The 22,683-nt window shown below is 48.0% G+C and overlaps 1 long non-coding RNA gene across 1 annotated transcript; it reads right to left on the bottom strand.

The window, feature by feature from the left end:
• Nucleotides 1–208: 208 nt before the first annotated feature.
• LOC105479233 (uncharacterized) lies at nt 209–12,843 on the bottom strand. The gene is made up of 3 exons (XR_985768.3): nt 12,755–12,843; nt 12,210–12,340; nt 209–837 (listed from the first exon to the last, which is right to left on the bottom strand). It is a non-coding gene; the product is annotated as an uncharacterized lncRNA (long non-coding RNA).
• Nucleotides 12,844–22,683: the final 9,840 nt, after the last annotated feature.

Here is a 22,683-nt window from a genome sequence, read left to right as displayed (position 1 = left end):
CTGAGGAAGCTGTAAGATGGGGAGGGGTGTAATTATGGGGGTGTACTCGCATCAGCATCCTGAAGGAGTCTACTAACGAAAAATCCCCACACAGTCCAGCAGTCATGCAGGGCAAACTCTTGCCTCCATCATTTGCAGATCCCTCTTCTAACAATGGAGCAGTGAGCAAGGCTGGAGGCAGCCCCCTCCCTCCCTCCCGCCCCTGAGTCCTAGGGTGGAAAGCGGAGGGTGCTTTAGGTATAGGCAGATTTTGGGTCTTTGTCCTCAGGGCAGGGCCAGGACTCTATTTCTGTTTGGCTTCTCCCAGGAGGTGGGGGTGGTCACATAAAATCTGAGCTCCCTTCTCAGCTCTGTCACTGCAGGCGTTCCCTTCTGGCTCAGACCCTTCCATCTCCATCTGCCAGAAGAGTGTGAACATTCAGCTCCAGCCAGATTCCTACCGCCAGAGCAGGCCAGTCCTAATAGGTCTCTCCGTGTGAGCTCCTCCAGGATGCCGGCCAAGGCTTAGTCATCTTTGTATTCTCAGTTCCTGGTGCACAGGAGCCACCTGAACAATGTTGGATGAAATTAACAGAATTTTGGAGTGTGGGGTGGGTCAGGGCCCCAGGCTGACCAATAGGAGGAAGGGAACATCCACAGGCCAGTGGCAAAGACTGTCAGCTCCTGTTGGACAGGTTTAGTAGGGGGAGCGGGGTTGCTCCTCTAAATCTGAAAGCTCCCTGCAGTGGTTGGTTGATGAGCCTTAGTAATCTTCCTCTCTGGTCAGGGGGTCCACCTTTCCATCAGAGCTGCATCAGGCCAGTATTTTGGGTCTTTTGTTTTTTATTTTCCTCCTATCTAAAAAGAAACACACAGTTACAATAGAAAAATTGGAAAAAAACAAAACAAAACAAAACAAACAAACAAACAAACAAACAAAAAAAACAGAAGAGTATTTAAAAAAAACAACCACAGCGTTCTCAACAACTTGAGTCATTTCTTAACATTTATTTTAAATATGGCTGACTTGGCAGGGTTGGGGGTTGGACAAGTCCCCACTCCCCATTCTGTGAGCAAGTGACGCCAACCCTACACCCACCTGCCCACCCCTTGACCCACAAAGCAAACCCCTTGATCCAGTATTTCCCATCCCAAAGATGGCCCTAGGTAGACACTGGTTCAATATGAGAACTGCTTGCCTGTTCTGGGTGGGCCCTGCAAGGTCTTTGTGAATAGGCAGAAGAACCCAGATCCATTTGGGTCACTCTCTTTACTTTGTTAGGTAACCCGGCACTGGCAGTGCCTCATTTGAGCGGGGCCAGGACACTGATTCCTTACTCAAACTGGAGTCTAGGGGAGGGGAGAGGGGAGAGGGGAGAAGAGCGAAGGCTACATAGAAGGTCATCCTGCCCTGTAGGAAAGACTGTTAATTTAGGGTCTTTTCTGAGGCCCAAGATTTAGTACTCAATTTTAATCTTTTCTCCATACAGCAGCCCATGGGGTTATTCCAGTATCCAAATCAGATCTGTCACTCCCCTCCTCAAAATTCTTCAATGACTCACCATCTGCTATAGGGCAAAACCGAAATTCCCTTCATGGTATATGTGACTTGTTGTCCCTAAGTATTGGTTCTCCTTTCTTTCTTATTAGCATAATTTTTGGGCCTGTAATCCCAGCACTTTGGGAGGCTGAGGCAAGAGGATTGCCTGAACCCAGGAGTTTGAGACCAGCCTCGGCAACAAAGTGAGATTCCTTCTCTACAAAAATCCACAAAAACATAGCTGGGCAGAGTGGTGCATGCCTGTAGTCCCAGATACCCAGGAGACTTGAACCCAGGAGTTTGAGGCTGCAGTGAGCTATGATTGCGCTGCTGCACTCAAATCCAGCCTTGGTGACAGCGATGCCCTGTCTCTGGGAAAAAAAAAAAATCTAACAGGACAAAACAACGCAAAAAACCCCATAACTTTTGGTTAGGCATAAAGTTGCAAGAAGAAAGACCATATTTCTCAACCTTCCTTGTAGCATAGATCAGCTGACTCCCAGCAGACTTTCAGATAGAGGAGCAAACCTGGCCAACATCAGCTGCCCTACAGGTGCATGAAAAATAAATGATTGTGGTTTCAACCACTGACTTTGGGGGTGGTCTGTAACGTTACAATATCTAACTGATATAATATCTGTCCTCTAATTCCCAAACTTGGCAAGAAGGTAATAGTCAAGCTACATGATTAATATATGATCAGAGCAGAGACACAAAGGTAAAAGAAAGGGAATGTGAACAAGACCAAAAACACTCAATGGTAAATGAATAGAGGGTTTACACATACATAAAGACTGTACCAGTCAGAAGAGAAATTCATTGGAAATTGAAGCAGAAGAAAGGAGAATTAGTCAGGTAAAATCAGCTGAGCCTATCACTCCTGTCTGGGTGGAGCTCATCTGGCAAATGTTAGGACGAGCCCGTCTGTTGATGAGTAAGCCCTAACATGCGCATGGCAGCTAGAAAAGCCCAATAGCATTAAGCAATCAAATACTTTAATTAACTCATCTTAGTCAATTCTTCAATGTTTCTATGATGTGGCTCCCATGGAGAGATTGTGATCAGCTTGAATAAGTTTGCAATCCATTTGACAGTTATATTTCTCTTTGTGATTTAATTGACATTCTGGTCTTATTTATTGGTCTTCATCGCAGCTTTGTTAGTGTGCATCAGTATTCCTAAATCTGATCAAATTTGATTCGGGATCCTGATAGAGTTTGAGTTTATTAGTCTGCAAGGATGAGAGCTAAAACCTTGTTGGCAACGAGCTCATCAGAATAAAAGCTGCTTTCTGATGTCCAGCCAGCTGGCCTCATGTAGCCTCTGAATTAATATCCACCTTTTTTTGCATTTCTATAGTTAACGTTGTTATCCAGGCATATGCAAGCCTTGGGTGAGATCAGGTGAGTGACTGCTCATGGTTAGTAAAAAAAATTGGAGAGGGGAGGCACTAAGCTTTACCCACATATTCAAAGACATGCTATCTAATGGTACCTTTCCAGTCTTCTATATCTCACTTAGAAAGACAATCTTAGGATGTTGTTTCAAAAAGCGTCTTTCAAGACCATCTACTCCAACCTTCTTACCTTATAGATATGGACACTCAGGCTTAGAGAGTTTATGTAAGTTGTCCAAACTCACATAGCCCCTGAATCCTCCATACAGGAGAGCCACAGATTCATTCTCACTGTGGAACGGCCAATGGCCTCAGTACATCCTCAGGGCAAGTGCCATGCCTGTACTTAGCACCAAGAGCCTGGTGCTGTGTATGCCCATTGGGGTCTCAGCATGTGCTGCTGGCTGATATTTGGGGTTGGGGAATGGTCTTTAAACCCTGTTCCTCTGTCCTGGGTTTGGCTGGTTGGGGCTTCCCTTCTGCCATCCATTCTCTCAAGCTGTGATCTTGGCAGGAGAAATCCACTTATTTGTGCTTCATTACCTGTACTCTCTTTCCAACTGGTCACACTCCCAAAATGTGATAAGAAAAGCTTTCCTGATTGGGGAGCCATGGAGACTTCTTTCCTTTGTATTTTCTACCTCTCTCCCTTCTCCAAAATATGTTCACTCTTTGCACCTAATGTTGAATGAGTCCTGACAGCTCTGGGAAGCTTTAGGGGCAATGGAATGATCTCGATGTGATTCCAGGTCTCAGTATGGTACAGAGAAAGAGTGCAAGGCTGGGAGCTAGAAGGCCTGAGTTCTAGTGCCCTGGCTCTGGGATGTTAAACAGCCCGTTTGATTTCTTTGGGACCCAGATTCTTTATCTGCAAAATGAAAATGTTGAGCTATTCATTTGCCCCTAGCACTAATACTCTGTGGTTTCATTTTGAATTTACAAAAATTTATTGACGGCTGGGTGTGGTGGCTCACACCTGTAATCCTAACATTTTGGGAGGCTGAAGAGGGTAGATAACCTAAGGTCAGAAGTTTGAGACCAGTCTGGCCAAAATGGTGAAACCTCGTCATTACTGAAAATTCAAAAATTAGCCAAGCATGGTGGTGGGCACCTGTAATCCCAGCTATTTGGGAGGCTGAGGCAAGAGAATCGCTAGAACCCTGGGGGCAGAGTCTGCAGTGAGCTGAGATTGCGCCACTGCACTCCAGCCTGGGTGATAGAGCGAGACTCCATCTCAAAACACAAAAACAAAAACAAAACAAAAAAACAAAAACAAAACAAAAACTTCTTGACTGCAGAGTTGAGAAACTGGACATCACTTCCTGATTAACTGAGCTCTGTCCTTGGTGCTGAGATGTTGGGTGTTGCCTCATTGTCCACTGGTTAGCTTCAGGAAAGAAGAATCAGTGTCACAGAATGGGATGCCATTGAATTTTTGGACAATTTGTAGGACTTAGGTCCAAAAGTAATGCTCTAATAATCAGTCTATTAACTTAGGGTTGAAGATATTTCATAAATCTATTGTTAAAAAATTTGAGCTATAACTCCAGGCCAGCAGGATGGTTTGGCAAAATGTCTTTCACGAATAGTCTGTGTTTTGATGGCATGACCATATATATTCTGGATTTATGGGTACCGTTCCAATTTCAAATATGCTATCACATGTTTCCATAAATCACTGTAATGTCCATTGTATCATCTATACTGTGTCATTTATATTACATCCCCAGGGTGTGTCTTGGTTTTGGAAGTAATTTAAAAATCTTTTTTCCAACCATGTGTCCAGGTTTTGGTTGTGAGAATATGGCTTTGGTATAGGTGTAGTCTGTTTGATATGCCTTGTGTTGAGATTATAAAGCCTCTGGATGGAGCTGTACAATTTTCCAGGACTCTTCCTTTCTCATTAAAACAAAAACGTTCCTGACTAGAGGGCATGCCTAGGTTATGATATGAACTCCCAATATTTCGGACAAGAAAGAAAAAGAGTATTTCTGCATGGGTCATGCCTTCTCAACATCACAGAAGATTTAAAATGGATAAAACATAAGATAAGTGAGATTTGTTTGTCTCCACAGCACTGAGGGCCCAGGTGATCATTCCCCCAACCCCAACACACTTACTTGGCCTGTCTCTTTGTCGACACAACACCACTGTGTTGACACAATAGTGGTGACAGAATGGGGGTTGTCACACAGTTAAGGAATCAGTCTTCTGATGCTGGCAGGAGACCAGTGATGGCCCAAGAGCAACCTGTGGCTCTATTTCAGTATTCCTCAAAGCCATGTGGAAAAGGGTCCCCATCTTAGCATTCCTCTGTGCTCATTAATGGCTTTGGTTCAACCTTTTGGGATCGAGCTTCCTCACTCTCCATGTTGGAGAATCCAATTCAAGTTGATCCCAGATATTTAATTCAGGAAGTGTTTGTTGAGCATCTATTATGTGCCTATCATTGTGCCTTGATCATGAGGTATGTAGGAACTGAGGGCTTACTGGCAGTAAGGGCTTCAGTGGGCAGGAGTGGCCATAAAGAAGGTGGTGGACATGGCTGGGAGAGAACAGGAGGATGATTGCCTGGAAACCCCAACAAAGGAGGCAGTTGTAAAGATTATGAGTATGTGCTTTAGAGCCAGCCAGTCCCAGGATCAAGGCCCAACTTAGCTGCTTAATAGCTAGGTGATCTTGGGCAGGTCAGTTGACCCCTCCTAGGCCAAAATACACTCACAAGGTTGTTGTTGGAACACTCTTATTAAGTTGGAACTGTCTTCCAGCAGAGCTTATGCAGAGTTTAGTTCAGTGGCCATGAGTGCTCAATAAAAGGTGGCTCTCTGATATATATACAACATGTGACTTGTTCAAGAACAAGAATCAAGTAATTTAAGATCCATGCTATCTGTCATCTCCCTCCTGTATTCTTGGACTAGGAGGTTGTTGAATTTGGTCTTGCAGTTTCTGCTCCCCCTCCAGGATGTGTTAGTGATCTTGTCACATCTTGTCATCTTCCAGGTGATTGCACATGGATTTTTGGGACATTTGATCTATATCTTGACTGGTGCAGACAGATTTGTTGGCTTTGTACCTGGAGGGTTACCTTAGCAAAGGGCTGTTTTAACATGTACCCCATCACCATCTTCAGGGATGTCTTCCATCCTCTGCAAATCTAAATACAACCCCTAACACCTTTGGCAAACATTCACAATTCCCTCTATGCCTTCAGGGGACAAGTCAAAGGGGCCAGCTAGTTATGAAACACAGTTCCCAAAAGACCTCTTTAATTATTTCTTGCCCTAATCAAATATGACTTTTTATTCTTCCATCAAACAAGGCACCCTAATTATATGATTATAGCTGATCTTTTAAAATGAAGACAGCAGTTTGAAAAATGCTTGTCTTCTCATTGTCTCCTGTTATTCTGTCATTCAGCTGGATGGAAGGGGGCGGCTGCAGGGGGTGGAAGTGGTGTGACTTTCCCCCTTATTCCTCTTTTCCCTTTTATACATGGGTAATATGGCTTCCTGTTTCTATTTTTCCCTGCAAAGATCCTTCCTCCTTCTTGCCCCAGCTTTTATCACTACATAACTGAGTTTGTGTTTCTTTGGTTCTGATCTTCTGGTTTAAAGACAAAATTTGTCTGGGACAATTTCTGATTTTCAGATCCTTTGACCACCCTGTTTTAGCTTTAGACAGCATCCCTCTGACCTGAGGACCAGTGCTGCATTGATGCAGCCAGTGACAATAGCAACAACAACAAGAACAGACAATAACAGCTACAGGCATCTAGATCATGCTGACTCTGCTGGCTACTCCTTCTCAGTCTCCTTTGCTGGTTGCTCCCAGCTTCCCTGAATTTAATGTAGGAGTGAGCCAGAGCACAGCCCTTGACCTCTTTTCTATCCATGTTTGCTCCCTTGGTTATCTCATTCAGCTTTAAATATCTTCTACATGCTCACAACTTCAAAACTATCTCAGCGCAGGCTTCTCTCCTGAACTCCAGGCTTGTGTATCTCACAGCTGACCTCGTGTCTCCACTTAGATGTCTAACAGGCATCTTAAATCTCACATTTCCACAACAAATCTTCTTCTCTCTCTCTCTTTTTTTCTTTTTAGACGGGGTCTCGCTCTGTCACCCATGCTGGAATGCAGTGGCACAATCTACACTCACTGCAACCTCTGCCTCCTGGTTTCAAGTGATTCTCGTGCCTCAGCCTCCCAAGTAGCTGGGATTACAGGCATGCTCCACCATGCCCGGCTAACTTTTGTATTTTTAGTAGAGATGGGGTTTCACCCTGTTGACTAGGCTGATCTCGAACTCTTGACCTCAAATGATCTGCCTTTTTCAGCCTCCCAAAGTGCTGGGATTACAGGTGTGAGAGCCACCACGGCTGGCCTCCACAACAAATCTTCTGATACCCCCTATCAAACCCACTTTTCTTGGTTATCTCCTCAATGTCAGTAAACGGCAACTCTATTTTTTCAATTGCCCAGACCAAAATTTTTGGTGTGCTCCTTGACTCCTCTTTCTCGCACTTTCTACATCTGATCTGTAGCAAGTCACATTGGTTGACCTGTAAAATATAGCCAGAATGTGTCCTCATCCTGACGTTTCTACTGTTCCACCTTAGTTCAAACCATTACAATCGTTCACTTGAATTATTCCCGTAACTTCTTAATTGGTCTCCCTGCAATTTGCTCTCAATTCCCCTGAAGTAAATTCTCCAAACAAGAGCCAAAGTGATCCTGTAAAAACAGAACTCATGTCTTCTCTGCTCAAAACCCTCCAATGGCTCCCACATCACTCAGAGTGCAGGTCAAGGTTCTTTCAATGATGCCGAGCATTATGTCTCCCAGCCCCATTACTTCTTTCCAGCACTCTCCCCCTTGCTCACTCTGTTCCATAATGGCCTCCTTGCTGTTCCTTAGACATGGCTGCATCCTTTCACCTCAAGGCCTCTGCACTTGCTGTTCCCTGTTTGGAATGCTTGTCCTCCAGATGTCTGCCTAGCCCACTTCTGTCAGGGCCATCCTTGGCTACTTACTCAAAATTGCAGCCCCCGTTCTAGCCTGTCTCTCTCCTACTACTATATTGATCCCTTAGCACTTATCACTACCGCGTTTGTCTTGTAATTGTTTATACCACGATGGCAGGCATTTTCCCCTGTTTTGTCTGCTAGACTCCTAGTGCTTGGCACAGAGTAGGCATTTGATAAATATTTGTTTACTGAACCACTCTAAGATTACTACATCTATTAACTTTTTAAATTCCCACAACAGCCTTATGAGCCCTGTTTAGTACATGAAGAAACTGAGGCACAAATAGGTTAAATAAATGACCCAACCTCACGCAACTAGTAATGACATAGCTGGAATTTAATTCCAGGCAGTCTGGGTCTGAGCCCGTGTGCTCCACCACTAGGCTTCACTGTCAGGGTGTGGGGTGTGGTTTTCTGTCCCTGTGTTTGGGAGCTGTCACGTGGTCGAGGGACTCAGCGGGAGTTGGTCGCTCTTGTGGCCAGCTTGAGCAGACGCAGGCTGAGCAGCCTGAGGTCTAGGAAAGAGATTTCTTACAGAGCCAGCCAGGCAGCAACTGTTCATAGTTTTATAACAGCAATTGATAGGAGGCTCCTGTAGTACTCACAACTCTGATCTGGGGCAATATGAAGAGGTATCACTGGATAGCAGCTGATTACTGCAGTTTACAATGTGCCAGATGCTTGATTAAGTGCCTTCCACGTATCACTTTCTTCCATCCTCTCAACAAGCCTGTGTGCTAGATCCTGCTCTTTCCCCCATTTTACGAGAGGCTCAGAGAGGTTGAGTACCCTGCCTCAAGCCACACAGATGGTGAACCGAGAGGTTGTCCTCCAATGATAACATCTGTGGCATCTACGTCCTACTACCTGCTCCCCGGCATTATTACACATGATCCTCACCATAGCCATGCAAGTGACATGTTGCTGGCCTTGATTTATAACCCCAGAAGCTATGGGACTTTGGCCCAGCCAGGCTACACTCTTGGGTCATTTCCTCCAGTGGGCACCTCTGGGGGCTTCTGGATAATCTTTTGTCCTTGGCCTTTCACTATTTGTCCCAGTCCCTCTGCAAACTTTTCTTATCTCCCTCAAACATCTGCTGACCTAATGTTTAAGCCAAAATGATACTTAACTGGACCCTCCTCTAATGTAAAGATTTACTCAAGGAGGACAAACATAAAAAGTACTTGCTCTTATTTGCTCACAGTTTCCTTTGAGAAATAGGAAATGTCCCATGTCCCCTCACCCATGAACCTCCATTCCCCAGGGACCAAGGTGGAAAGAATGGGAGAGCAGCAGGGAGGTCGGGACCTCTGGCCTGCTTGTCCTAACTTCCGATCCAGAGCCTTCCACCAACAAGGACAGCCCTTAGCTTCTCAGGGCCAGGCTCTGGTGAGTCATGGAGGTATCTTCCAGTGTTGGAAGGAGAGTGCATTGACCTGGGGACCTGGCCACCTTCCCACTTCTGCCCCTCAGGTCGCAGATGAAGGTGGCCCTGGTTGACCTGCATTATTTGGATCACGGACCTGGGCATGCTGGGGTCAGCAAAGAAGAGTCCATTGGGCTGTGGCAGCTTTGCGGGAAATGGTGGGTGTGGTGGCTTGGAAGAAGGATAGAGAGAGGGAGTGGGAGGTGACCTAGAGCACAAGGAATCAGCAGGGGAGAGAAGGGCAGCTCTGAGTAAATGGGCTTCTGGTTTTCTCTCCTGAGCAGCGCAGGCTCCTGGCCTTTTCAGGCCTTCTTTGCCCACCTGTGGTGAGTGGAAGGAACTGCAACTGTGCTTTCTCTCCACTGGTCATGTTGGAGCCCGCACCTGAGTGGACTGGGCCTAAGGTTGCCAAATAAAACACAGGATGCCCAGTTACAGCTGAAGTGCAGGTAAGCAATGAATGATTTTTTAGTAGAAGTACAAAAAAGTCATTCATTGCCTATCTGAAATTCAAATGTAACTGGACATTTTGTATTTTTATTTATGAGATTGGTAACATTACCTGGGGTCTGACAGTAGCCCACATGGATCTGCTTCTCATGGACAGCCTTGGCAAGAGCCTTCAGCACAAGCTGCCCTCAGTAGGTATTCACAGGGCATGGAAAGGAGCTATCTTTGCAGTGGGCCTCTAAGACCTTTCTGAGCCCTGGAATGCTTTATCCACCTGGCAGGCTGTAGCCTGAAATTTCATGATAAGTCTTTAGTCAGTTAATAAGAAGTAGCGGGGAGCTGACTGGATGGAAGGCAGATTCATCTGAATAGGAATCTGACAGCAATTGATCAGATGTGTGGGGAAGGGCATATCCTCCTCAGACCTGGGAAGTGAATATAATAGGATGCACTACATAGGCTTACTGTAAAGACCAAAAGATACAGTGTATGTGAAAGCTACTTGGCATATAGAAAGTTCTCAGTAAATACTAACTGACATCATTTTTAGGGCAAAGCACAGAAAGCCATGGAGAACCCAGAAGGTCCTGGGCAGATAAGGACTTCATCAAGAGAGAGGAAGATGGAACAGAAGGGGAAGGCATCCTGGGAAGTGACCCTACCTCTCCCCACAGTCCTTACATTGCTGCTGCTGTTCTGGGCCCCCTTGAAGAGCTTAGCTCTTATCCTGCCTCCTGTTGTCTGGAAGCCAGGCCCTCAAGGTAGGAGGTGGGGAGCAGGAGCAGGTGGCTAGGGAGATGGAGGGACATGAGAACTGGGAAGGAGAGGTAGAGAGCTTGGGAATATCAGGGCTTGGCCATGATAGAAGTTGGGGCTGGGAGGAAGGAGGCATGAAAGATGCAGGCAAGCATGGCTACTGTGAAAATGGAAAGGAGCATTATCTTTTAATGCATGTGAATATCAGTATAGGATGAGGATTCTATTATGCTTAGTATGAGAAAATACCATCTCCTTCGATGCCAGTTATAAATAAAGGAGATGTAGCAAAGTAAGAAGGTATAAACTATAAGAAGGGGCATAGCTGTATAAATACAAGAAAAATACAACCATTTGTGCCTATTATCATAAATCCAAGAGATGGTAATAAAGTTCATTGCATATGCATTTTGCCTGACTCTAGAGTTTAAGGTGGCTATGACATTATACCCTGTCCAGGCAGCCTTAGCCTTCTGAGTGTCAAAGGCATTCTCCCATGTGGTCATTGATAGCTAATGGCACAGTGTTGGTGCTGAGCATTTGCTTTTTAATAGAAGGTGGTGGCCTACATGCAAATGGCCATGAGGGAGTTAGTCCTCACCCTTTCCTCAAAGGGACTCTCGCACACAATTTCAGGGCCTAGGGCAAGAGAACATGGTGGCCTATGAACCATATGTCTAAATATTTAAAAGTCAAGCTAACAAACTGTTACATAAAATATGTTCACTTCCTATCTTGACACAGGTACCTTTGTAACAACCTGGGAGGTCATGTTCAAATTCAGGACCATGGATTCCTCCATGTTTTGTCACAGTTTGGTAGAAAGCTCTGTCCATGTCCTGCGTCTGCAACCCCTCTTGCCAACTGCCTTCTTTTCCCACTCCTGGCTCTGTCCAGCACCTTGAGGGGCTGAGTGAGTTTTCTATTGCTGCCATAGTAAATTACCACAGACTTAGCAATTTAAAACAACACAGATTTAATCTCTTATATTTCTGGAGGTCAGGAGTCTGGCTTGGGTTTCACCGGGCTAAACTCATGGTGCGGGCAGGGCAGCACTCCTGCGGCTCTAGGTGGGAACCCATTCCCTTTCCTATTCCAGCCTCCAGAGGCTGCCAGCATTCCTCTGCTCATGGCCCTTCCCTTCATCTTCAAAACCAGCAATGCTGTCCCTTCGCATCCTTCCAACTCTTCTGCCTTTCCTCTATCACTTGGAAGGACTGTCCTAATTATATTGGACCCACCTGGATAATCCAGGCTAATCTTCCTATCTCAAGATCTGTGATTTAATTGCATCTGGAAAGTCCTCTTTGCCATGTAGGTACCATACTCACAGGTTCAGAGGATCAGGATGTGGACGTCTTGGGACGTGGCATTATTCTGCCTCTCACTGGGTCCTTGTACAAGGTGTGTATATTGCCCTCTCCCCTGCAAACAGCTGCTCTATGGGCCTAGGGATCAGGGCTTGAGTGGCAACACCCATCCTTGAGATGATGAATTAGCCCCACATGGATTAACTGAAGCCCTGGCCCAGGGTGAGGGAAGAAGGACCACCTGAAGGTGATGGGAGGCAGTGTTCCTTTCTTTCTCTAGCAAACAGATGTTCAAAGTCATTTTCCATGTCCCTGAACTCACCTGTCAAGCAGACCACAGGATAGAAGGCAGATGGGAGACTACAAAGTTGTGTCTGGCCATCACCATCCTGGCCCCACCTGCCTGATGTGGCTGACAGGTGAGCCTGAGATGTGGTCTCCTCGGCAGGGGATCTGGAGGAGGGGAAGAAACAACATCAATTTCTACCATATGCTTTTTATTTTCTAAGAAATTAAGCACAATTTCTGCTTCCCAGTGAATTTCTTTAACAAGGATATTTTAAAGCCTTGAAAAACATATTCGTCCTAGTTTAATTGTATAAAGACTTTCTGTGTGGAAGGGAAAGCTGAGAGAGAGAAGAGACAGAAGAGAGAGAGAGAAGGGAGAGATGGGAAGAGTAAGGTGGGAGAGTGGAAGCAAGGAGAAAAGATGGGGAAGAGGGAGTGGGAGGGAGGAGGAGGGAGAAAGGAGAGAGAATACATTTAGGAAATTACAGAGCACCTCTTTTCTTGAATGAATTTTCTCTCCCAATTTCCTTCTCTCCCAGTTGGCTGCCACCCCCAGCTCACCTTGCAGTGATTAATCACCTGAGGTCTCAAGGAAAGGAGCCCATGGCGTTTTCTCCAGTGTCACGTTCCCTTTGGTTCCAGCCCTCAGTGCCTGCTGATCTGTGGGAGGCTTCTTTGATGATGGGGCATCTTCCGTGGGGACATCTGAGGCAGGTAGGGCAAAGAAAGTCCCTGGTGGACTCAGGAGCTTGAACTGTGGTGCCCAGGCTGGGGTAACTGCGCCAGTTGAAGAGTCTATGGTTGGGAGATGCCCGGGGATCTCTCAGCTTCAACCCTTTCCTGGTACTTCCCTCATGAGAGTGGGACCCAGCCAGCTGTCTGACCTCAGCGTCACTCTTTAACCCCACCCATTGCCTGAGCTCCTCCTCAGTCTTCCTGTCATTCTGACCTCAGTCTGAGGGGTTCTGGTGGCTCCACCCTGGCCAGTGAAGTTGGCCCCTACTTACGGAAGAACAGAGGCACTGAAGGTGGGGACTGAGGAACACGCTATAGAATTTTTATCTTCTTCTGAAATGAAGCTTGAATTTCCGTCTACTATCTCCTAGAAATCCCTGCTTCTGAGGAAGAAAGGTGCCCTGGAGAAACTGAGGCAATTATGATACATCCATTATACATCAGAAACACTCTGTGATGCCTTATTCCTTTGGCTAACAGGCAAGAGGGGGTGGCCAGAAGCCTCCCATTTTGGCCTCTTGTCAGCACTGAGTGGACACCTCTCTGTCCTTCCAAACCAGAGTGTCAGCAGGTCCCTAAGTCGCCCTCAAGCAGGAACAGGGCCCCATGATGTCCTGATGTCACATTTGCCTTGCCTTTAGTGCCTCTGAGGACAGATGGAGAACTGGGTCAGGGGAGGGCAGAAAGGAGGAAAGCATTGGGAAAATCTACCAGACGGGAGCTCTGTGAGGGCAGGGACCGTGCCCTAGTTATCGATAGACCCTCGGCTCTGAGCAGCACCTGGCAGAAAGAGCATGCATAAGGACTGCTGACAATCCAGTGACTGCCCAAGACCTTGGTTTGCTTATCTGAAAAATTTGAGACCTTGGTCTGCTTATCTGAAAAACCTTTGCATCTCAGTTGTTACTTTCTCTGATTTCATAGAACAGAGTTGTTCTGAAGAGGAGTTTATTTGCCTACAGCTCTGGGGTGGAGTTTGAAAATAAGCACCATCCTTGTTTGGAAAAGTGAGAGTTGTTTATTTACTCAACAAGCATGTATTCTGTATTTGCTTTATGCTATTAGGTAGAGTGAGAAGTGCTAGGGTTAAATGACCAGGAAGAAAAACAGGGTCCTTGGAGCTGTGAAGTTTATAGTCTAGACAGGGGACAGAATTTGGCCAAATAATCTTGCAGATGGATAATTTCAGACTGGGATGAATGTTTTGAAGGCAAAGTTCAGGGGGCTGAGAGAAAATTTAGCAGGGAGAACAGGGGTCCCTGGTCTAGTGTGGATTCCTTTCTTAAGGGAGTGATGTTTGAGAGGGGTGGTGAAGCAGACTGGAGTGAAGAAGAGAATTCCAGGTGGAGGGTACCTCGCGTCAGGGGCTCCTCAGTGAAGATGGCTTGGGAAGTGCTAAGGAGGCTAGTGTGGCTGGAAGGCAGAGACTGAGGGGGAAACAATACACAGTGGTGTGGCTGAAGAGGTGGGGAAGAGGCAGATGGCACAGGCCCTTGCAGGCTGCAGACAGTATGGATTCTGTCCTAGAAGAACAGGAAGCCATTCAAGGGTTAGAAGCAGGAGAGTGACATGGTCAACACTTTGACTTGGAGTGGACAATGGTTGGGAAGAGGGAAGGGTGCACACTGGTGACAAGTTATGAGGCCAGTGCAATGGCTCCCAGAGTGATGGTGTTAGTGGAGATGTAGGAAGATGAATGAATTTGAGAATTATTGAGGAGATAAATGGATAGGCTTTGAGAATGAGATGGATTGGATGAAGAATGAATGATTCCTAGTATAGAAAACCTGTTCACAAATTACTGTGCAAAGCATTTTAGAGAAGATGAGTACATCAGTGAGGATCTTTCTGTTGTAATAGAAAACCCAGCCTCGGAGGAAAAATGGCTCCAATGTTGGCTAAGTCAGCAGCTTTACAATGCAATGAAAGAAATAGGCTCTTTCCAGTTTTCTATTCTGCTTAGGGGTTTTGTCCTCAAACTATCCCCACACTCTGGAAAGATAACTGCTGAAGTTCTGGACATCATGCCCAGTGATGAGTTATCTGAGGAAATAAGAGGGAGTGTATTTCTTTTTCTTTAAAACAATTATTATTTTTTGAGACAGAGTCTCACTCTGTTGCCCAGGCTGGAGTGCAGTGGTGCGATCATGGCTCACTGCAGCCCTCACCTCCTTGGGCTCAGGTGATCCTCCTACTTCAGCCTCCTGAATAGCTGGGACCACAGGCATGCACCACCATGCCTGGCTAAGTTCTCTCTCTCTCTCTCTCTCTCTCTCTCTCTCTCTCTATATATATATATATATATATATATATTTTTTTTTTTTTTTTTTTTGTAGAGAAGGTTTCGCCATGCTGCATGCTGCCCAGGCTGTTCTCAAACTCATTGGCTCAAGTGATCCACCTGCCTCGGACTCCCAAAGTGCTGGGATTACAGGTCTGAGCTACCGTGCCTGGCCTGTATCTGTTTTAAAGTAACCTTTCCTAATCCCCACCCCTTTCCATAAACTTCCCTTCATGTTTCCTTGGCCCAAACTGGTTCACGTCAAGATTGCTGAATAAATAGCTGGCAAGGAAATGGAATTACCACAACTGGCTGAGATAAATCAGAATTAATATCACCTTCTCTGATTAAGAGATAGTTTAACAAAACTGGAATTCTCTCACCAAGAAAGGCAAGGGAAGCGAATTTTGCGAGGGCAACTGAGTGTCTATTAATTAGGGGTCATTTTCCAAAATCCTCCCAAGGACAAGTAGACAGGGAGAAACGTCTTTGAGCTGTCCTTCTGAGAGGAGGGTGACCTGCTCTAGGTCGGAGACTAGGGCTTGGGCATCAATCCAGGCCTTTTCTTTAAGTCTAAGGTTATTGAATCTTAGAGCAGGAGAAGACCTTATGAACATCTAAATCAGTTCTTAAATCTGGCTGGATATCCGAGTAAATTGGGGAGGGTGTTAAAATACAAATTCCCAGCCTCCACAACCATCACCTGAATCAGAATCCCAGGAGGTGGAGGTCTAGGAATCTGGATTAGTAAAGAGCTTAGAGGCATTTTGGATACTGATGGTCTAGTACCTGGGAACCACAAATCCATCCCCCACATTTAAGAGATGGGGAGAGAGAAACCCAGAGAGGGAACTTAGTTTACCTAAGTTCATCTAGAGAATTGGTCCACCTAGTGCGGAGAGAACCTTCCTGGGAGGACCTGTCTGAGGACTCCGCCTTCTGGGTACCCTTATGTAGGGGGAGGAAACCTTGTAGGAGCAGGAGGACTGGAAGCCCCATATGCCTGGATCAGCAGCCCCCGCACTTTGGGCTAGGTCTTTGCCTGTGTTGGGATGACCACCACGCATTAGTCGGAACCTTAACAAACCTCGCCACATTCAACCTGAAATAACCCTGGGCTTAGGAATCATCATTCCCATTGTAGAGAATAGTGGACCGATGCTCTCAGAGGCTTCCACAAGCGTTTGTATTGTTTGGGGCCGTCAGAACTCAGGCCTGTCCGCTGCGGAAGCCGGTATATCTGAGTCTCTCCACGTGGCTCCACTTTTCTGCAGCCCTGCAGAAATAAACCTGGGCCCTCGCTCGCTGGCCTGGGGAAGGAGATCGGCGGGAGGCTGTGGGGGCCCTGGAGACGCCTTCCCAGCTGCACAGGCCCAGTCGGACCAGCAGAGGTCACTGCGTGGGAAAGAGTGGGGCGCCGACCCGCGCAGAGCCCAGCCGGCGACCGCCCCCGCGTCCCCGCGGAGCTGCCTGCCTTCTGCCGCAGTCCTCCGAGGGCTGGGCTTCTGGAGCAGGTCATGGCTACTGCAACCAAAGGGAGGCCGGGGTGCCAGTGGGCGGCCGCCGCGGTGTGGAGGGCGCCAGGGCAGTACGGCGCCGCGGGCGGCACTCTTGGGATGCCCCGCCCGCTCTACGGAGCCCGCCTGGGATGCCCTTTCCTGGTCACGGACTCCGGCGGGCAGCCGGGGCAGGCCGGACCAGAGGCTACCAACCGGGGGCCTCTGCTGCCTGGGACAGGGGGATCCATATTGCCGTCCGAATCTCATCACCATAACCTGTATGTGCAGCCGGGGGAGGAGAGAGTGCCTTAGGCATTGAGTTTTAGGGCAAGCATACCCCAGACCACGAGAAGAGAACAGCCTGCCTGGGCTTGAACCCTACCCTTTCCCACTGTAGCTGGGCGCAGCTGGGCACTGCTGGGCAAGTTATCCCACCTCCCTGCCTCTTGGGTTCCTCGCCTACACCGGAGGGTATGTACCTGCCCCATGGGGTTGCCCCGAAGCTTCATGAGTTTCATGAATTTCGCTGTGTATAAAGGCTCGGGTAGAGCGTGGCACAGGGTCAGTGCTGCGTGTAAGTGTTAACTATATTATTATTAACCTTAGTGTCTTTCCAGTCCTATCTAAAGTCCTTAAAGGCAAGGTGAGGCTCCTTAAGTCAAGTTCAGGACAAGGCTACAGAGCCTTCAGTGTTCCTTATTGCAGCAGAGATGAGAGCCCTGAGCTCTCAGAAGCTGCTCTGATGGCTCCTCCACAAGCCAGGGCCAAATGCCTGCCCACTCCTGGGCCTCATGCCAGAGAATGGTCCTGACCCAGCACTCTCCCGCCCCTCTTTGTAGCTCAGTAAGATTCTGGAGTCCCGCTGCCAGGGATGCTGTAAGCCCTTGGTGCCCCTCAGTGTCCTCCCAAGGGTCTGGACAAGGCCAAAAAGGGCCAGAGACTTTGCTGAGTAGTGCCGTGATGTCCCATGTACTTGGTCACATCCCTGTTTTCTGCAGATGGGCCGGGCCTCTGATGCTGTCCTTAGGGGACTCTGCAGGTTCCTCCTGCAGCTGTAGCTCCCCAGGCCTCCCTGGTGACTGTGTCTACTGAAAGGGCTCTTTGTACATGGCCATCTGGGAAAAGAGTGGCAGTTGGGGTGCCCCCGCAAGTGCCTGCCAGCATCTCCCAGCCCTTGGGTGACTGCAGACCAGATTCCTGAGCTCCCACGTGCTGCCATTTTCACCAGCACTGGGCTGCCCACTCCCTGGGTGGGGAGTCAGCAGGCCTGGGTTCTTGAGCAAGTCACTTTACCTCTCTGATCTTAGGATCTTCATTTGTAAGATGGAGATCATGATAGTTGTCCTGCCTGCCCCCTACCAGAGGTTCTGCAGAGGCCGTGCATACCAGCCTTTGATAGGAACAAAGGGCTAACGTAGGTTGCTGTAGTTCCTGTGATTGAGCTGTCATCAGGTGCTGCACTGGTCACTTCTGTAAGCAGCCAAGTGGTTGCCAAGCAGAAGGGTTTGGGAAGACACAGATGAAGGAAGACCTTGATCTTGGGGGATCTCCACCCCTCCTCATTTTATTGGAGAATCAGAGTACACATTCCTGAGGACATAGAAATATAAAAATATAGGCTTCAAGAAACCCACAAGCATGGTTTAAATATCCACCTATAAACACATAAATGTTTCAAAACAACAGCTGGAAGTTCAAGTCCTCCAGGATTCTAAATTCCTCAAATTTAGGGGAAGGTAGTCTAGGAAGGTTTCCTGAGGGAAGAATCAGCTTTTTTTTTTTTTTTTTTTTTAGGAAAGAGGTTTACGGTGGTGGTGATGATGATGGAGCTTCAGACCATGACAGCCAAATTTATAACCAGTGGAAAGTAGGAGAGATTTGGTGGTAGTGCTTGGTATATAGAGATCCTGAAAGAATAAGTGATGTGTAAGAAATAGTGAGCAGGTCTCCTTCCTGGGGCTGTCAAGTCAGAACTGGAGTTTGGTTGGGAGGGTAAACAAACAGGTAGGCTTGTCAAGGCTGCATCAGCATAGGGCCCAGCTCAGTATGGCCCCTGGTCATAGGTCAGTTTTCCAGGGAAACAGGCTCTGAGACAGAGATTTGCATGCAGGAGGTTTGTAGGGGAGGGCGCTTGGTGTCATCATCTGTGGGATGGGGCAGAGGGGGAGGTTGTACTGTGATGCAGTTGCAGCAGAGGTCTCAGTTGATCTCACAAGGAGCTTTGGAGCTGGGATGGCCCTTCCAGGAGATTCCTATTTAAGGCTGGGAAGTCAAGGCTTTTATGTCCTCTAATTGATCAGTTATTAGATGTGGGCTGCCCTTGGGGTATAAACTTAGGGGATGCTGCTCCCTTCAGTGGAGGGCAGTGCCTAGAGAGGGACTCAGCTGTGAGTTGTCAGCAGCCAATACTCCCAGCAGCTGTGGGAGTGCGTGCCTTCATTTTGAAGGGGAGGTCTGGGTGATGCGCCCATGATGGAGGCAGGGAAGGGCCCCCAGCAGTGTCCGATGCACCTGGCCAACCTCTGAGACCAATGCTGGCCCCTCAGATTCTTCTAGGGCAGGATGATTTGATCTCTTTCTCTAATATAACCTTTTATAGAAAGTTAGAGGTAGAAGCGAGTTTTGAGACCATTTAATACAATCATCCTCAGCCTGGGAGAAGGATACATCTCAGAATCATCCAGGGGCTTTTTCAAACCACTCACAGGAGCTTCTGATGTGCACTGACCTCTGCCATTCCACTAAGACTAAACTGTAAGTTCCTTGAGGTTGGGGTTCTCTCTGTTCTGCGCAGTGGTGAAGGAATGTTTGGGGAAAGAGTGAATGTGACCTTCGCCCTTGTCCTCAGCCTCATCTCTTGCCACTCCCTCAGTTGTTTTCTATGCTGCAGTCACTGTGACATCCTTGCCTTTGCACAGACTGTTCCCTCTGTCTGGAACTGCCCCCTCCCCTTCCTTCCCCTTACTTGCTGCTGCTTGTCCTTCTTGATCCAGTTCAGTTATCACTTCTCCCCACCTCCTGGAATAGGTGCCCCTCTTCTGATTAAATGAGTTAATGCATGTACAGTACTCACAACAGTACCAGGCACGTGGGGAGCTCTAGGTAGGTGCTAGCTCTCCCTGCGACTCCATTCTTTGGCACACTGTGCTGTGCATGATCCTAAAATGGATCATGCTTTGTTTCAATGGCTTGTTGACTTGTTTATGTTCTCAGCAATCTGTAAGTTCTTGGTAAGCAGGTACCATGTTCCTTTATTTTTGTACCCATAGCCTCTAGTACAGTGCCTGGCACATGGTAGGAGCTTAATAAATGTGTGTTGAATAAATGGAAGAAATAGGTGTCTAGGGATACATTTTGACAAAATGTATTTTAAAGTTTTTAAATAAGGGACCAGTTGAGTCTCCTAAGGGACAAGTTGAGTGAGACTCACTGACCATGGCCAGGTGTGGCATCATTGTTGCACAAAAAATACTGAATATTGGGTGAATGAATTGATATATGGAGAGATGGATGGACTGTTGATGAGACAGGCAGATAGGTAGACAGACAGATGAGTGGAGAAAGGGATTGATGGATGAACATTGCCATGTGTGGAAGAAGGCCAGGACTTGCCAGGGTCTGGGCAGGAGAGAAGGTAGATAGGAGAGGGCTTTTATGTTTCACAAAGGCCAAGCCAACTAGGCTTGAATTGGGGAGGGGCACCTGAAGAAAGCGCTTCCCATCTTGCCCAGTGAAACCCCAGGAAGTGCTGCTCCCGCATGTTCATACCTGCAGGGGAGGTGCTGGGGATCATTACTCATTCTGACACATCCCTGAAGTCAGTATAGAGGCAGCAGAATGGAGGTGCTGCAGGGTGCTGAGTCAGGGGAGGAGATGGGCTATTGGTGAGTGGGGCTTTATTGGAGAAAGCCTGGGGACTTGGAGCCAGAGGCAATGATCTCTGTTCCTGAAGGGGGTTGGCAGAGAACTCCCGAGGGGAATCAGGGCGAGTGAGATCACCTTATGAGAGGGTGGAGGATCTGTCGCCCCAGAGCACATGGCTGAGTGCAGATCTGCATCAGGATTAGGGAACTCTTGTTCTGGAAAAATCTGGCTTTTTTCTGCCGGTCAGGTAAGCAGATACTTGGTCAGTTAAAGTCTGGCTGATAGGTGGGGCACAGTGGCTCACGTGTGTAATCCCAGCACTTTGGGAGGCCGAGGTGGGAGGATCACCTCAAGTCAGGAGTTCGAGACCAGCCTGGCTAACATGGTGAAACCCCGTCGCTACTAAAAATACAAAAAATAGCCAGGCGTGGTGGCATACACCTATAGTCCCAGCTACTCAAGAGGCTGAGGCAGGAGCATCACTTGAACCTGGGAGATGGAGGTTGCAGTGAGCCAAGATCATGCCACTGCACTCCAGCCTGGGTGACAGAGTAAGACTCCGTCCCAAAAAAATTCTAAAAAAAAAAAAAAAAAAGCCTGGCTGATAGGCAGAGGTTTGTCAACAGTCACTGGGGTCAGACAGTTGGGTCAGTCAGCTGGTTGGTGGGTAGGGGTGCGTTCTGAGTGCACTTGGTTGATGGGATGAGTACTAAAGAGCAAGGCAGGGTCCCTGCTTGGGGCGGCTCCACTGGTTGGTTCTTCAGGGGTCAGTACTGTACCCTTGGAGACGATTGGAAATCTGGATGGGGGGTGGTGGTTGTAATAGTACAGCAGGGAGGGAGGAGGGGAGGGGCAGTGCTGCATGAAAGGCCTGGGACCAGGGAAGCTAAGTATCCCGTAGGAAGGCCAGGCCTGCACAGCCAAGAGTCATCTCACTCCAGAGGCAAGCAGCGCTCCTTTGAGAAATGCTGGGCTTACTCAAAGGGAGCATTGTCTGCTAATGATTTGCAACGTCTCCAGCCTTGTTCTCCTCCACACACTCAGACCTCTAGGTCTGTCCTCTCTCCCTTCCCTCTCTTCTCCTCTGGAAGACACTAGAGTTGCCAACTTTGAAAGTTTGCGGAGGGCTGTGAGCTCTCTCATGGGGAGGAAGGTGGCAAGCAAGTAAGAAGTAGCAACACCGTCTGTCTGTGGATCTGGCTCCATTCTGCAGCGAGAGGTTGGATCCCAGGGCTGGAGGAGGCGGGCTTCTGGAGAGCGCATGGGGGAGAAGCTTCCCATGTGCCCATCACTCAGGCCCTTGGGAACCTCCCAGCAGAACATCAGGAGCCTGCCGGTGCTGGGTGAGGCTCCCAGCTCAGCGATGAGGTGGGCGGCCACCCAGATGCTGCCTGGGTCCAGCGAGGGCTTCCAGATCCTCCCACTCCTACCCCCATCTTGGTTCCTTCCCTCACCTCAGATCAGAGCTGTCACGTGCAGGCAGGCAGGTGGGGAGGGAGCCCTGAAGAGGCTGCTGCTCCCAACACCACATGTCCTGGAAGGACAAATGTAAAAATATAAAAAGCCTCTGGTCTTGGGGCCGGATCACATGGATCACACGGCTGGTTGGCCTGTCACCTTGGCTGTCGAGTTGTCAGTTTCTAAGAAGGCTGAGGTCCTGGTTGCAGCCAGGGCTGTGGGAGAACTGGATTTGGCGAAAATGACGCTTCTGTGTGGAGAGCTCATTTTTGTGCGATCTCCTGGGGTGCCCTCCAGCCCCGTGGAGTAGGCTGGGGAGGTGCCACCCTTATGATTCATTTTCAAACAAGAAAATGAAGGCTCTGGTCCCTGCCTGGCTAGTGGTGCCATGGCTCAGACCCAAGTCTTCTGACTGCTTGTCCAGTGCTCTCTCCTCTGCAGCACTATCCAGTTCTTTCCTTGCAGGCAGGAGCTCGTGCTGCTCATCTGTGAGGAGGGAGAAACTGACCCAGAGGACGTTTCCTTGGGAATGTTTGTGGAGGTCTGTGTGGAAGAGGCCTGCCCATCAGGGCTGATTCTGGACTGGCACCCTGCAGGACTAGAGACAATATCCCAGAATCTTCTCAGAAGAAGCAGAGACCTATGCCAACGGCAGGTAGCTGAGCAGCTTG

Source organism: Macaca nemestrina, chromosome 1 (genome assembly GCF_043159975.1).
Source record: "Macaca nemestrina isolate mMacNem1 chromosome 1, mMacNem.hap1, whole genome shotgun sequence".
Taxonomy (NCBI): Eukaryota; Metazoa; Chordata; class Mammalia; order Primates; family Cercopithecidae; genus Macaca; species Macaca nemestrina.
The sequence above is the reverse complement of the archived record's forward strand: the minus strand, read 5'-3'. Positions and strand labels throughout refer to the sequence as shown.